Here is a 13,024-nt window from a genome sequence, read left to right on the forward strand (position 1 = left end):
GGGACACAGCCAAACCATATCAATCATCATAAAAGTCTTTATCTTTGTTGTATTTACATTCAGAAGGCTGAGGAGAAGGGGGGAAGAGCAGGAGTTGGTCTTGCTGTCTCAAAGTGGCAGAGGAAGAAGAAAAATCCATGTCTAAGTGGGCCCACAAGTTTACATCCATTTTGTACTGGGGTGACTGAGGTTGGGTGGAGAACCAGGATAGCAATCATAGGGTTTAATTTTTAGTATTTTGCTTAATTCCTTTCCTGTCAGTTTTTCTCACTCACTCTCAGCTATCGTTGGCATTCCTCACTATTGATTTGCACTCACTAATTTTTTCCAAAGGATAAATGATTCATCTCTTGTTGGTTCTTGAAGACATATTCACCTGTCTCTGTGTGTGGTGGGGTGAAGACAAATCTGGGCCTTTAAATTTTTCCTTGACTGTTACCTACATTCACCCATCACTCTGCCTGAAGTCCCTCCAAATCAGAAATTTCTCCATAGGTTCCTTCTGGAGCCAAGACAGCTTGTTTCATCCTCTACAGGCACTTAACTTTTAGCTTTTATTGTGCTTACAAGTTATTTGCTGTTTGTCTGTCTGCTCCTCACATGACAAAAATATGTTGACACTTTACCTTTCCCCTGCTCTTCTGCCACCTCGTTTCCACTATTATTTTTCTTCATGCATGCACACACACACACACACACACACACACACCACATCCACAACTACTGTCATTTTAGATCCTGAAAGAAAGAAGAGTAAAATATACATGTTCAATTTTCCAATCTTCAGTTTCATCTTAGTAAACCTCCATTTTTTCCTTACTTTCCCACATAGAGATTATCAGTGGCCAAATCTAACAATCACCCCTAATTTTCTTTTTATATAATTGAACTTATATGCTAAAATTCATTTCTTTACTGAGACTCTTTATTCCCCTGTTTTATAACTCTACTATTTAAGCTTTCTTCAGTTTCTATTATCACGATTTTTAAAGTCTTAGCCAGTAGTCCTCCCACATCTGTGGGGAATATGCTCCAAGATTCCCAGTGGATGACTGAAACCAAAAACAATACTGAAGCCTATATACACTATTTTTTATTTCCCCATACATACATACTTACATAAAGTTTAATTTTAAAATAGGCACAGTAAGAGATTAACAACTATAACTAATAATAAAATAGAACAATTATAAAAAAAATACTGTAATAAAAGCTTTGTCACTGTGGTCTCTCTTTCTCTCTCAAAGTCCCTTATCCTTCTGTACTCACCTACTGACCACAGGTAACTGCAACCATGGAAAGTGAAACCATGGATAAGGGGGTCTACTTACCCCGTTTTTCTCTGACTGCTTCTTTTTTTTTTATTGACAGAGCACGAATAAGGAGACTTCAGCATATTTTTCCAGTTTTTTTATGATATGCGTTTTTTCATAAAACTGTATGACAACTTGGCATTGACATTCTTTATTCACAGCCCAATTCTGTATCTAAAACAGAGGCCTTGCTCTGTATGCATTGTGCCTAGGCTTTGCCAGATAAAATGTAAAGGAAACCTACATGATAATTCTTTCTGAGATTCCCTTGCTTCTTTGATTCCAAGAAACTATCTCTTACACTTAATGTTGATGATGTAGAGAAAAATGTACTATTTCAGCAAAAGCTAAGCTTGCAAATGGATAAAAGACGGAAAGAGTGCTTTCTCCTTTTATCTCAGGAAATAATAATTCCAAAATACCCAAGCTACTAATAAAAAATCCAGGTTATTAAAATATTACAAGATTGGTAATATAACTATATGTACTTTGGAAAATAATAAAAAAATTTGGATTTCTCATCAACCATAAAGAGGGCCTAATATATCATACAAAAAATACTTTTTAAGATATTTGCTTTAAAATGTATTTTTGAATGCTTTCATTGTCATTGAGAGAATGAGTACAAAGGGAACACAAAAGAAACCTAGATTTATCCTAGATATCCAAACAACAAGAATTTGAATCAAGATTAATCTGCAATGTGACATTAACTTTTGGTACTAAATTAAGATATCACATCTGAATTGAAAGTTAATTTATGTTCACAATGTATGGCTGTCTGATAGATAACAAATATACAATGCACTTACATTTTAACATTCCTAACCATACATGTCAAATTAATAATCATAACCTAGTACCTACAAGATAACCAGTACACACAAGAAAGCAAATTATTTTGTAGCAACTGAATGGAATCTAAAACTCAAGAGTGTGGTAATGTTTGAATGTTTTCACGTTTTGTTTACTGATATAGTTTGGCTGTGTCCCCTCCCAAATCTCATCTTGAATTGTAGCTCCCATAATTCCCATGTATTGTGGGAGGGACATGGTGGGAGATATTTGAATCACGGTTGCAGTTTCTCCTATACTGTTCTTGTGGTAGTGAATTGGTTTCACGAGATCTGATGTGATCTTGTGATAAGGAGTTTCTTCTTTTGGTTGACTCTCAATCTCTTGTCTACCATCATGTAAGATGTGCCTTTCCTTTTGCCTTCAGTCATGATTGTGAGGCCTCCCCAGCTATGTGGAATTGTAAGTCCATTAAACTTCTTTTTCTTTATCAATTATCCAGTCTTGGGTATGTCTTTATTAGCAGCATGAGAATGGAATTCTAAGTAATTGTGTTTAAACCTTTAAACCTATTGTATCCTAAATGATGATTATGCACATTCTCAAGTGAATTGAGGGTAAAGACAACATAATAAACCATGCATCTCAGGTATCTTTTCTGTTCACTTACGTAGAAATAAGAATTGCAGCACATTGGAAAACTGTTATGGAAAATATGTGAAGAGTATGTCAGGCTGTACCTTAGGTAGAAAATAAAGGAATTTTTCAGTGTCATATTTTTACTGGACAACAAACTAATAATTTTAAAAGGTGAAACATAGTATAAAACATATTAAATCCTTTTCATTTCATAAAATTAAGTTAATGAAAAAATTATGCCTAAGTTATGATTATTTAAATAACAACAATGCCTTTTAGTATATGAACTACATCTTAAAATTTATAGTAAATAAAAACATGTCAGTTCTGATTTTCTATTATAGTTACAGAAGTATGGTAATTAACACTTAGATATATTTTATGTATCTGAGTCAAACATGTCCATAACATATAGAAATTGGTATGATGAGATTTTCAATTTTTTTTCTTTCTTGGTGTCTAGTGGTTTTCCTTTGTGATTATAATTAACATTTTTCTGATGATTAGTATTGTTTAATGTCTTTTTAGGTGATTACTGAACATTCATGAATTGCCTTTTTGCAAAATTGTTTAATTTTTTTACGGTCATTTCTACTTAATTCATTGTCTCCTTCTTATTGAGGCATAACTGTCCTTAGTTATTTTGAATGCAAGTCTTTTGTAACACAAATGAATTGTATATTCTCCGAGTCTCTTCCTGGTCTTTATATATTTATTTACATATATTTTGTCCTTATTTATTGTTGTTGGGTCTTTGGAAAATTAGAGTTTTTATTACATGTATTTACTTTTTTTTTTTTTTTTTTCTATTTTTTGTGTCCTAGCTACAGGTATTTTTATAGATGAAGATTTTTCTCCTATTTTCTTCCAGAGATTGTATAGTTTGAATCAATTTTGAATAGTGTTTTCATAGGGTATTCTACCATTTCTGCCCTTTATTTTCAGCACTTTTGAAATATATTTCCATTGTTTTCTGGTTATGATTATTTATGCTGATGAATTATCGGTTGATTTTATTGTTGTTTCTGTGACTATAGAGTGCAACTTTCTACTGCCTCTTTTAAAAATTTCTCATATATTATGCTTGTAGCAGTTTTTCTACAATTGCCAGTTCTCCTTTTCATTTCTATGCAATATCTTGTCTGTTATTTTTCTATTGACTTGTCGTGTAATTCATTAATCTTTTATTCTGCTTAATTAGGCTGTAAAATTATTCAGAGGTGCTAATTTTAATTATTTTTAACCTCATATCTGTAATTGTAATTTGATATTTTATGATTTGTAGTTCCAGATTAAAATATTATAATTTGAGGGCCTACAATTCATAGTTCTTGTAAAGTTTGTATTTAATAACTGTAATACACGGATTTTCCGTGTATGTTTCTAAATTTTTTTTCTTGTTTAGAACTCCATGTGTATTAATCCATTTTCATATGCTATAAAGAACTGTCCAAGACATGGTCATTTATAAAGGAAAGAGGTTTAATTGACTCACAGTTCAGCATGGTTGGGGAGGCCTCAGGAAACTTGCAATCATGCCAGAAGGTGAAGTGGAAGCAAGGCACCTTCATCACAAGGCGGCAGGAAGGAGAAGTGTGGAGCAAAGAGGGAGGAGTCCCTTATAAAACCATCAGATCTTATGAGAACTCACTATCACGAGAACAGCATAGGGGAAATGGCTCCCATGATTCAATTACCTCCTGGTCTCCCTTGGCATGGGGGATTATGGAGATTGTGGGGATTACAGTTCAAGATGAGATTTGGGTGGTGACACAAAGCCTAAATATATCACCATGTAATGTAATTGTTTATTACATTCTAGATGCTGTCTATGAGAAATATTAGTGATATTTTGAGACTCCTATTGATCTTCCTCCAGAGAACATTTAGTTAGCTAATCCCAGTTTAGAAGAGGCATGGAAGATCACCACTCATTTAACTAGAATTTGATTAATTAGAAGCTCCTCCTTGGGTGGAGTTTTTTGGGTGCTGCTTCTTCAGTTTAGAACTTTTTTCTTGTGCAATAGTTACATTCACATATTCTTGAAATTTAAGTCCTAATGGTATCATCAATGTGAAGCTTCTCTTCTCTCCCCAAGATAGATTTAAAAGAATATTTACCTTATTTTTTTACTGAACATACTACTTCTCTGTATTTCCTGCAAATATAATGTACTATTTATATCTTTCTACTGGATTCTAAAGTCTTTGAGAATAGGTAATGTGTCATTTGTTTTTTATATCCGGAGCATTTAGCAAGATTTGTGCAAGAGTATTGGTATTTTAAATATTTTATAATTGTATAAATTTTTATATGTTTCAATAAACATTTTTTGCACAGCTATATTATGGTTTGCATGTAGGTTCCTGGGGATAGATAGATGAATAAACTCTCTTTTAAAGCTTTTAGTATTTCATATTGTATTATGCTGACAGAGAAATATCTCTTCCTTCACTAAGTAGTGCACCATTTGTTGAATGTTTTTAAATATAAATTACTTTTGCACCAGAGAGTGGAAAATGTCAAATTTTCTTGGGAGGGAAATGGTATCAGAAATTATTTCCCAAGGGGATAATTATATGAGCTGAACTAAAATGCTGGGTATATTAGCTATTTCGACAGAAGGGAGAAGACATTATTCAGGGAAAAAAATAACACATACAAAAAGATGAAAATGTGAAAAAGCACTAGATTTTTTTGAATAAACCTATGGCTAATATGAACTTGAAAGTAAAACAGGGGCCAGAGCATTGGAGCATTTCACATCTTGATTAAGAATCACCTCTTAGCCTGTAAGCCTACCACTTAGGGAGGCCAAGACGGGCGGATCACGAGGTCAGGAGATCGTGACCATCCTGACTAACACGGTGAAATCCCGTCTCGATTAAAAAATACAAAAAACTAGTCGGGCAAGGTGGCGGGCGCCTGCAGTCCCAGCTACTTGGGAGGCTGAGGCAGGCGAATGGCGTAAATCCGGGAGGCGGAGCTCGCAGTGAGCTGAGATCCGGCCACTGCACTCCAGCCTGGGTGACAGAGTGAGACTCCGTCTCAGAAAAAAAAAAAAAAAAAAAAAGAATCGCCTCTTAATTATTTTGTTAATAGGGCTGCATGGCAGGGGAAAGGCATCATTACATATGCATTTTAAAAATATAATTGTAGTTGTAATATGTAATTGGAGTTACAATATGAATCGTGAGGGTACAGAAAGAGCATTGTAGCATTCCTGAAGTGGCAAGTAATGAACCTCTAAAGAAAGTAGGGGGACTGGAGAAGAAAAGATAGGATTAAAATACGTTTGTGATTATTTTAATGATGATTTGTATTAAAGATGCTTAGAGTTTTTTGGTTTTTTTTTTCTTTTTTAGCATTTCATTGTCATTCAATTAGTGCCACTTTCACACTGAATTTTGATCATTCTGATTTTGATCATGTTCATCCATTCATTCAGTAATTACTTAAACCTTATTATATACAGTTGACTACTATTCCAGTTACTGCAATTAAGTAGCATATAAAAAAGCAACAAAATTATTTCCTGCTGGCATTGTGTTTATCTTTTGGTGGAATGTAAGGAAGTGGCTTGTTAAGGGTGGACATCTTGAAGATGAAATGTATTAGGCTGTGTATTAATTCTTGTGATGTCACATTTAGGTAACATTGATGGGTATAATTTTATAATAGCTCCTGCTGTATTTTGCATTTTTATTTCTTAATTTCATAAATTTCAACAAATACTTTCTTCTTTGCTTCAGGAAATTAAAAGGCCATTCTCACGAGTAAATGGATAAGATTTAAACAACTAATTAACTTTAGACCAATTGCCAGCGGAGAATAAGGTCTATTGACGTGCTGCTAAGAGTTGGCATACTTTTTTCATTTCCCATGGTACATGTCAGAATGCTTCTCACCATGTTCAGAGCTAAATTCTGACAAGTCCGTTTATAAGAAATGACACTAGACACTGCTAGCATATAAAAGAAAATCAAATCTCATATGGAGAAAGGTGCCAATGTCATTTAAGCTAGTATTCAGCTGGACCTGTACCAGGCACGGTTGTTAAAGGTAATTTTGATTTTTTTAAACCACACATCTTATGGATTTCTTCTGTTCCCAATGCATATTTTAGACTTATGCATAACAATTAGCACTTGTCCCTTTTGATAGACCTAGAATGTAAATGATTAGAATTAATAAAGCGAAACAAAACAAAACTTTGCTAGTTGGTCAACTCTTGCTCTAAGCAACTATCAACATATTATTTCTAATGAAAATTAAAATTTAATGATGAAGAGTGTGTGTGAATTTTTAGGTCTTCATTAAAATATTCTACTAAAAGAAATGAACCCAAGTAAGCCTTTTACTCCCTTTGTTCTCTGAATAAAATTCAAACCCCACTTTTAAAAAAATAATCATTGCTTGTTACATGAAGATTTTAGACATTAATTTTGAATTTCAAACACATACCAAGGAGGGTTCTTGGAAACTATTAATTGTTTGAAGCTGGTCAGTAACTATACAGTAGTATTATGATGAGTATTTACTGCAAAAATGTCTCAAAATGAAAAAGCTCCTTTTGTTGTATTCTGCTTAATTTAATCATACTATGTTCAGTGTAAAATGAGTTCTTATTTTCCCCATGATCAAATTGCATATCAAAACATATTTTTATAGCTTATTTTCCCTTTGTATATTACTTTGTCAAAATAATGTTGATTAGTAATAAAATAAGAATCTATCTCAGTTGTAACTTTCTTTCAACTAATAGCTTCTAGGTTACTTTGGTTTGGAGCACTAGTGAATTAAAATAATGTTTAGTTACTCACAAATAAAAATAAAAACTAAAGAACGATTTTAGCAACACTAGACAGGAAATGGCATACTGTTTACAAATTAAGTGTAAATAATAATATGATACTTTGCAATTCTATAACATGTAAGGATTTCAAGGCTTTTTATAGATATGATTTGCCACAATTTATGTTAGAAGGAATAAAAGATAAAAGTTTAATAATCCATTGATTGAAACGGGCAACACAGCAGGTTTTAATGGAGAAAAAATGGTTGACATAAAAAAAAAAAAAACAACTAAGTAATTGGGTCCTCTTGGGTGGGTTTTTCTATTATGTTACATTCTGATAGCTTTCCTGTGGTTATTTTCTGCTGTATTTCCTCATGCTATTTCAAATGAATTACGAATCATAAATGAAACATTTATATGAATGTTTTACATGTTCGCTTGTTGCATTAGCAGAATTTCTAGGCAGTCCTCAGGATCCCTGGGTTATATAATTTTAAGAAATCTGGTCATGGTGGCTCACACCTCCCAGTACTTCGAGAGGTTGACATGGGAGGGTTGCATAAGCCCAGGAGTTTGAGACTAGCCTGGGAGACATGGTGAGACCCTTTCTCTACAAAGAAAATAAAAATAAAAGGATTATCAGGCATGGTCCCAGACACTTGGGAGTGTGAGGTAAGAGGATTGCTTGAGCTCAGAAGATTAATTCCAAAGTGATCTTGATTTCACCCCTTCACTCCAACCTGGATGACAGAGCAAGATGCAATCTCAAAAAGAAAAAAGAAAAAACAAACAAACAAACAAAAAAACAAAAAACAAAAAAAAACCAAGCAAACAAAAAAGAAAATTCTAAAAATGCCTACATTCCTTACACCAAAGTCTCCTAATCTTCAACAGTTTTTAAACCCTTGATAGTCACTTTCTTTTTATTTGATTCTAATGGAGAGGATTGTTTCAAAGATAATTACCCTGGCTGCCTGAAATATGTGAGTCCTTTGTAATTGTGATACCTCTGCTGCCCATTGCTGTCTGAAATTAAGTCTTCATATATGTTTTGAGTTAATAGGAAATAGCTTACTCTTATTATCAGATGGTTTACTCATATCCAGACCTACCTCTTATATTTGCAGCACATGGATAAAATTGGAGGTTCACATATGCATACTTAAATATTTAAAATTACAAATAAACAAATGCTTATACACAAAATGTGGTCTATCCTAAGTTGAAAAATATGCTTTCATAGGAAATACATAGCTCACAATGTAAACAATGCACTGTAATCCTCATTAACCATGTGCAGCTGTTGGAAGTATATTGTTACTTTGTGATTATCATTGGAATCATGTATTGGGGCACAAAAAACAATAAAAGAGGCCATTGACACTATCCAGAAAAAATGTTTTGTCATGCAAGAATCTCTGTCTTTAATGTGACCTAAGAAGAAAGATTTGCCATGTTAATAATTTGTCCTTCCTCTTAACAAAACACCTCCCTGCTCAAATCCTGCCACACACCAGTCCCCAAACACAGTATCTATTTGCGATGCTGGAAGTAGCCTAAACTGCATTTTGTTTTTATATCAAAGCAGAAAAGATGAGGAGAGACTATCTCCTTCTCCTGGAATGCATTAATATCTAAAGTATTTAGGGCTGTTGGTTTTGCTATGCCAGACTTGAAGGCTAGATCCTGAGGAATACCTGAAAGTTTTAAAGTCCTAGATTGTGTGTGTGTGTGTGTGTGTGTGTGAGAGAGAGAGAGAGTTACAACTTAAGTACATTCTTTTCTTAATTATTGATCAATATTATTCTGACAAGGTAATACACAATGGAAAATAAGAGAGATTGAGAACATCTAAAGCACAGGTCTCAGGTTACAGGCTCCTCTTGCCTTATAGTGTCACCTACATGGTTCTTTCCTTCAAATGTAGCCCTCTGCACCTCAGTATCACTCCATGCATGGAAAAAAAGACCCTTTGGCATTGAAGCTTTTTGTTTAGGTAGGTCTTTTCTACATAATTTGCTTATACACTCCTGATAATTTCTCAAAGGCCTTATTATTCTTCCTTCCAGAACAACCTTCTTTCAACCCTCCCAAACCCCACTCCCATCCACAGCGATCAAACACGTATGTGTTTGAACTGGTTCAGACTAACTTTATTATTTATTTATTTATAATTAATTAATACATAATTGAGATGGAATCTCTGTCGCCCACGTTGGAGAGCACCCACACAATCTTGGCTCACGGCAACCTCCATCTCCCAGGTTCAAGGGATTCTCAGATTCTCATGCCTTGGCCTCTCAGGAAGCTGGGACTACAGGTGCATGCCACCATGCCCAGCTAATTTTTTGTATTTTTAGTAGAGACAGGGTTTCGCCGTGTTGGCCAGGCTGGTCTTAAACTCCTGGCTTGAAGTAATCCACCTGCCTCGGCTTCCCAAAGTGTTGGGATTACATGTGTGAGCCACAGTGTCCAGCCCAGACTAACTTTAAATTGTTTTCCCACAGACTTTCTGGATTCCATGCAAATGAAGATAGATTACCATTTTAAGTGTTCCTGAATAACCTCTGACTTGTGAGAAGTTTCTCAGGTTTTTACACTCACCCCAGCCTTCAGCAAAGGACTCTACTGAGATATATCACCTTATTCTGTAAACTATAGCTAGTGCTTTTGCTCTTGAAGCCTCAGGAATTATTGCCACATATAACTTGAGCACCTTCTCTCTAAGAAAATAACAATATAATGTAAAATTAGATTGCATATGGTATCTTAAATCCTTACACTAAATGTTGCCATTTTATTTATGGTCATTTCCACACAGAAAAATAATGAAAATTACTAGTTATTGCAAACCCTCTGTTTATATGAAAGCATCCATTGACATTTAAATTTGGGGGACATGAATTTTGCTCTGTTAGTATTAAATTTAACTGTACTCACTTTCACCTCAAAGTTACTACAAAAATCAACTCAACTGGTAATGTTTCTAGAAGAAAGATGTCAAAGTTTTTGGAATTTTTCTTACACCATCTACAAAATATTTTCTACCTAGAGAAAGGGAGAATGATATTAAGTGGGATGAAATTTATTAAGGAAAGAAATAATAAGAAATACTGTTTGGTCAAGAGATTGTGTTTCTAAGATGACATGAGATAAATACATCTTAGTATTAGGAAAGCATTGTTTAGCATTTGGTCTACAAAAAGTAATTACTATATCTTTTAATCAATACTTACTATTTATCATGTCAAAGAAATTTGCTGGGTCATAATCATAGTAAGTTCATATTTGCAGTAGTATTTTAATTTTTTGATACCTGCTTGCTTTATAGAAGATGCATATATAAATATACCCTATAAAGAGATATAATTAAGAAGATGAAAGTAAAAAATTATTAAAATATTAACTTCAAGGTTTGGGGGATAAAAATAATGGCAAATTATTCTTTTCTGCTTCTACATATCCTCTGTATTAATTGGCAGGATGCTATTAATGACTGTCATCTTAGTTTAACAATGAGCAATTAAGTATCACCTAAATCTGACAGAGCATATGGTACCAAAAGCTGTAGCGTGCACTCTAAGAAATGGTACAGCTTCTGTTTCCAGTGAGGATAAAAATAAATTTATGTTGAATGTTAATGGAATGTTTTCTGTTTCTTCTATCAGATACTTCTTTCAAGTGTACAATGGATGATAGAAATGAATATTTTTCATGCTGCTTAAATCGGATCATTATCTCCTTTCTTCGGATAAAAAGAAATCCAGAAAATATGATGCCAGTTGTCTTAGTCCATTTGTGTTGCTATAACACTATACCCGAGGCTACAGAATTTATAAAGGTTTATTTGGCTTATGATCCTGCTGGCTGGAAAGACCAAGATTGGGCAGCTGCTTCTAGTGAGGACCTTACGCTACTTCCTCTCATGGCAGAAAGCAAAAGGAGAAGACCGTATGTTGAGAGAGGAAACAAGGGATGAAAACTAGGGAAGCCAGACTCTTTTTAACAACCCTCTGTCATGGAAACTAATTCATTTCTCCAAGAGCAAGAACATATTTCAATCCCATAGGAGGGTTTTAACTTATTTATGAGGGATCCACTCCCATGACCCAAACACCTTCTCCAGGGGCCCACTCCCAATACTGCCACATTGGAGATCACGTTTCAATATGAGTTTTAGATGAGACAAACAATATTCAAACCATAGCAATCAACAAATCACTTTTAATTTCAATTTACACAATAATTTTGAATAATTTTAGTTTAAAATTCACCACTTTCTATGAATTTAACATTACTACTATCAACCTATTATTAGTACTGTGTTTTGAAATAGTGCTAATTTTTATTTATGAAAATATATTTCAGGCTGAACCTTCTTTGGAGATACTTTATTTAGAATACTAATTATTCTTACCACCAGATATTTTAATTAGGATTCAAGAGATATATTTCAAATAAGAACTTGGGCAATTTTAATTTCTAAAGCTTAAAATTATTAAGCTGTATGTTTTTAATATTATTTATAGTATTAATCTGCAATACAACTGTAATAATTTATTTACTTATGTATTTTTAAAGTCACCAAAACCATTGTTTAATGAATTATAATCTACTACACTGAAGTGATTGCTCTACTGTGTCATCCAGATTCCTCTATTATCATGAATGATGCAACTGTTAGCAGGCATCTACCAAACCACTCCTGGAATGGTCCTTGGACAAATAGAACCTTTTTTTATTGAAACTCACACCCCAAAAACCAGCTTGATACTAATGATTGATCAATTCATGAGTACAAAAACCTGACCTCTCTCGAATTACAGATAACCTTGTAGAAACATTTCATAGTAATAGCTCTCTCTCTATGGGGTTGCCTGAGGTCTTTGTTGAGACTGCATTGCAGCCCAAATTCTCCCTTTGTTGACTCCTGCTTTTCCCTTTCCTCAATGTTGTTAATCATAACAAACATCCATCACACTGAACTACATAAAAGAGATTGCTTTCCAAGTTATATATTCTGCAACATTTACTCTATGGTGAAAAGAGGTAATATATACTTTTAAATTATTGTTCATTAAAATTCAATGAAACTTTCAATTTCAGACAAGATGGTATAATCAGAATACTGTTTATCTTCTCAGAAATAAAAAAAATGCATACACACCAAATACATGTAGTGATTGTGCTCCCACCAAGGCCATGAGAGAAACTACTGTGTCCTCACTGTGAGAATCTTGCAGACTTCCTGAAGAAGAAGCCTAAGAAAGATGTGTGGCTTTCTGAACACTGAGACCCTCAGGATTTTCTCTCCTGCATGAGTCCATATTTAGACTCTACCAGTTCATCAAAATTGTCTTTTAAATGTTTGTGGCTCTGGTGGCTTTTGCTACAGGTAACCAGATTTCAGTTGCTGCACATCTCTGGATGTGCATATCTTTCTACATATATGATTATAAGAAGGAAAATAGAATACAT

The sequence above is a fragment of the Macaca fascicularis genome, chromosome 5, assembly GCF_037993035.2.
Source record: "Macaca fascicularis isolate 582-1 chromosome 5, T2T-MFA8v1.1".
Lineage (NCBI taxonomy): Eukaryota > Metazoa > Chordata > Mammalia > Primates > Cercopithecidae > Macaca > Macaca fascicularis.